This window comes from Hippocampus comes, unplaced genomic scaffold, assembly GCF_001891065.2.
Source record: "Hippocampus comes isolate QL1 unplaced genomic scaffold, H_comes_QL1_v1.1 scaffold345, whole genome shotgun sequence".
In the NCBI taxonomy this organism is placed as follows: domain Eukaryota; kingdom Metazoa; phylum Chordata; class Actinopteri; order Syngnathiformes; family Syngnathidae; genus Hippocampus; species Hippocampus comes.
This window is the reverse complement of record NW_017805538.1, coordinates 1,850,198-1,854,904: the sequence shown is the minus strand read 5'-3', so window position 1 is coordinate 1,854,904 and position 4,707 is coordinate 1,850,198.

The following is a 4,707-nucleotide window of genomic DNA, read 5'->3' as shown; positions in this document are numbered from 1 at the left end:
ACACACACACACTTTTATGTCCAAAGATCGTCTTTTGAAGCGACCAACTTCTCACGAACGACCCGATCGCGCACGTGCAAGCATACACACACACACGCACACACACATGCGAGCTCGCACACACACACTCACCACGGGTGCCCACCAGTGCACACTACGATGAGCAACAGTCGGAACGGGCCGAAAATGAATGAAAGCTAAAAATACAAACAAACAAATCTTTTTTTTTCCCCACCCATTTCCTCCTCCCACCCCTTGCGGTTGACTTGGGACCAGTTCGCTAGCTCCCGGTCGATTCTGATCGACGTATTGGGCACCCCTGCTTTAAAATCAGAGCTAATTTGCTGACTAGCTTAGCGCTTAGCGCCGTTGTTTGCGCATGAGCGGGTGATGCGGTCATCTGATTGGTTGCCCTCTATGTCAATCAAGTAACGGGATTGATGATAGGCTGACGGAGTACGTTCTGTGAAGTTAGCGCCATGTTTGAATGGCATCGCCACTGCCGAGGCGTTTTCGACGCTTGTCGTGTGAGAGCCCGGGAGCCGCATTGAACCAGCCAAAGAGCCGCATGCGGCTTGCGAGCCGCGGATTGGCCACCACTGCAGTACAGGTATATGAACAAAATATAACTAAGTTAGGACTATTTGCAACAAAATGAGACGAGTAAGGAACCTGGAAGCTTTTCTTTCCACTCACTCACTGTCTCTAACTTGACCTCCCCTCGATCACCACCAAAGACAGCGTTGCTCAGCTGATGTCGTGCAATGAACTTTTGAAGTCAGCCACAAGACGCTTCGAAGTCTTCGATGCTCATAGTTAGCGCTATGGGACTCACCTCCTCTCTTATTAGCGGTCCAGTTTGCGTCAAGTTTTTAGCACGATAACAGTCAAACCATTCCAGGAAAGGTTCATTTACTCGACTGTCCGTCGAGCCGCAAGCGATTCACTCTGAGCATGGAAATTGCCAGACTCGGACTGAGCAAGAATCGCTTCCTTGTTTTTTCCAAAGTCTCGTAGATTTGAGTCTTTCCGACTCCAAGCGTCTCCTTACTGTTTTGCACTTTGTAACCCGCTTCGCTTCATCGGATACATTTCACTTTCCCTTCTGCGGTTATTACAGTTCCTCTTCGTTTGGATGCCATGATTTACACGACGTAAATGTAAATGAATGAAATTAAAAACTTTAGCAATTCCAGTAAAACTCACTGCACTAAAGAGTCACTTACATGTCACCGTTTTGGATCCAATGATAAAAAAACAGTGGCGCGGACACATTTATTCTGTCGTATCGAGCGGGAGTTGCTTGAGTTGGAGCTACTGCGGGCTTACATATGGCTTCCGGGTACCCGAACTTCCGTTGTTATGAATCGATCGTTAATGTAATGTAGTAGTAGAAAAATTAATGCATAAGGTTTTTTTTTTTACCGGGTTCGGGAATTTCCGTTTGACAGAGTTCCGCAGGTGGTAGATAAGATTTCTCCCTCTATCTCTCTCCCTCTCTCTCCGTCTCCCAGTCCCTCCCTGTGCTCTGCAACTTCAAGTAACTGCGCCACCTGGCGTTGAAATGCCTGTCATTACAAGTCCAAATGAAATGAATGCAATCATTCACATCGAACCTTAATTGTGGACCAACCATCGGCGGGCCGGATTAAAAAGACAAACGGGCCGGATCCGGCCCGCGGGCCGTAGTTTACTCACCACTGGTCGAGAGGTTTAAGGTTAACATTACATTTGTTGTGCTATTTCAGTCTGGGTCTTAATACACAGAGGAGGGCATTCCGTCAGTACTTGACGGAAGGTCAAACAGTCCGTCACTGACCGATGCCCGTTTTGATCACGAACGAGGAATAACGGGAAATTCATAAAATTGACCGACTAAGCAGAGATTGAAGTGTGTTTTCATCCGTCCCTTGAATCATCACTAACCGAATCAGTACTGAAGAATCTTCTCCTGTTTCACTGACGACTGACGGAAACGCACCGTGTAGCACACGTGTTTGTTCGCGGTGGTGAATAGAATACGGTTGCTTCTCACGGAGCGGAGAACTGGCTCCTCGTCCTCCAACAGGTGAAGAAAAGAAGTTGGAACATCACTTATCCATCTGGTTTGTTCCCGTTGGGGCATTTATCACCCCTGCAATACAATGAAAGCTATAGGCCAACGGCAATATCGGTTTCTTGACCATTGACCAAGTTTTTTAGTAATCATGTACAAAATGTCTTGTACAAATACAAGACATTTTGGACCGTGAACTCATCGACGGACCAAGTGACAAAGAATCTTGCATGAAACATCGCTATGTGTGTTTCCCTTACAACAAAATCCACTGTAGTGACATGCAAAAGCAGCAATGCAAAATTCACAGAGAAACAGCACGTTTTGCTTGTGCAAAAACGGAACACCAAGAGCAAATAAGTACTTGCAAATCATGTTTAAACTTGAGCTTATACTGTTCGATTTTTCAGACATGAACCATGAGAGAGTTCCACCCCATTAGAGACATCTGTTTGCACTACAAATGGTTAGTTTTCTAAATATTTAACAATACTTTGTTTGTATAATGTCTTATGTGCATTATTCCATAATACATGTATTTTGATCTTTTGAATAATTATGAAATGAGAATTGTTAAGTCGAACCGGAGAACATGTGTTCAGTGTTAAGGATCATCACAATTCTGTATTGAAAAATGTTGGGGAGAAAGTGGCCTTCTTTCCCCCGCATGTTCGTTGAATTTCGGATGAGGAGGATGTTGGTTATCCAAATACAGGCTGGAGTCGATGAACAGTTTCTTTGAAGCTTTTAATAACAGAATATTCCGGGCACCCGCGGCTTACAGACAATGGCTATGGTGGTCACGAGTGCAAAGAAGGAAGGGATTCACCACATATTTATATCATCAAAAGGGCGGGAGCGAAACTCAAGATGTGACATCAGAACTTTCATTTCTCCTAAACCGTTTCTTAGCTTGTATCAACTGGTGCATCCCTATGTCTGTGCGTCTCTACAAGGTCTCCAGGAGGGAGTGTTCCAATTTTAAGTGATGATTGCTTCAAGGACACAGATTATCGCTGCGTGCATGTGAAAGTTATACATCATGACTAAATATGAGCAGAATACACACTTCAAATTTATCCAAAAGGTGACATGGTTTGATCTGTTTGGTTTTGTTTCAGCCCGGCTGGAGTGGAGGGCGTTCCCCCCCAGTGGCAAACCTGGCACTCGTTGCAGTTGCTGGACTATAAAAGGACTCAGATGACGGCTGCACTCTTTCGGGTTATTAACCTTCCTCACTGTTTCTGCTTCAAGTGTTGTTTTCTAGACCTTTTGTCCATGCTCATGGTTTGCTCTTGTCCGTACTGATCTCATTTTTGGAAGTACTTTTGGATCTTGTAATTCCTCCTCAGTTTTGGTTTTCGTGTGAATTGGATTCTCTTGCTATTTCCTTTTCTAGTGTATTCTGGTTTAACTATTACTTCACCTTTTGCAAGCGCTTTGTGTGTATTCCATGTTTTCTTGGCTCTTTGTTGCCAGCGGCCTTTGTCTGTACTTTTTAGGTTCTCCGCTTTTCTATTAATAAGCACTACTGTTTAACCTTTTATCCTTGTCTACGTTTGTAGGATTCAAACATCATTTGCTTTGTTCCCAGACCGTGTCAAAAGGGTAAATATTAGCAAAAACGTCCAGAAAATCAATGCTGTTAATCCCTTTCTGATCTGGATATTGACAAAAAAACCCAAAAACATTCAAGAATATTTGATCAAGTTGGTATGTTACCCACGCAGGCGCAGGAAGACCCTGTAAAGTCCATACAGCGTTACACTGTGACGCGGAGGTGCGAACCAGTCGACCACTATGCCGCTACAGTCACACAATCATTCATAAATATTGAATTCATGAGAGGAAATCCACTTTTGTGGAACCTATTAGACCTATATGTTGCCAGGTTTGTGGAAGGAATTAACCAAACACAAAATACTTTTTATGTGGTCTTTCTTACCAACTGAACATGAAAAAATGTATGCATGCACAACTATCTTCGTGGGCATTTCGTCCTCTCTTCACTTCCTAGTTTGAGTCTCACCCACACTTGGTGTTTTCATGGGACTTAACCCCGCGCTGTTCTGAAAGTGACAGTGCTACATTTTTGAAATGAGGCAGCATTCACCACAACAGTCCAAATATGGTTCACCTGGTTACATATATAAAATTGTTAATAAATAGCAGGAACCTTAAAACTGCTGTATTAGCTCACCCAGTCTTTCAAAAGCCCCAAGCCACCTGCTGTCGCCGGGGAAGAACCCATGCAACTCGGCAAAACCTGCCTCTCCTTGGAAAAACACGCCCGGGGGGTTGCATAGAGTCTTTGCATCTATTGTAGAAGATCCTGGTACTTCAACAATCAGTCACTTGTTCAGACATGAATTGTGAGAGCGTTTCACCCTCTGAGAGTCATTTGTTTGTACTGCAAAGTGTTAATTATGTAAGAATTTAACAATACTTTTTGTTTATAATCCCTCATTTGTCCCATATTCCATGATACAACTTATTTTTATCTTCTGAATAATAATGAAATGAGAATTGCTACATTTTGTTTCAGTTCCGGATGCTGTGGAGGGCATATCCCTCCAGCAAAAACTGTATGTACAGTTTAACAGTCCTAAGGTATGTATTCTCTGTTTCAATAGTTGTGTCTCTAAAGTTAA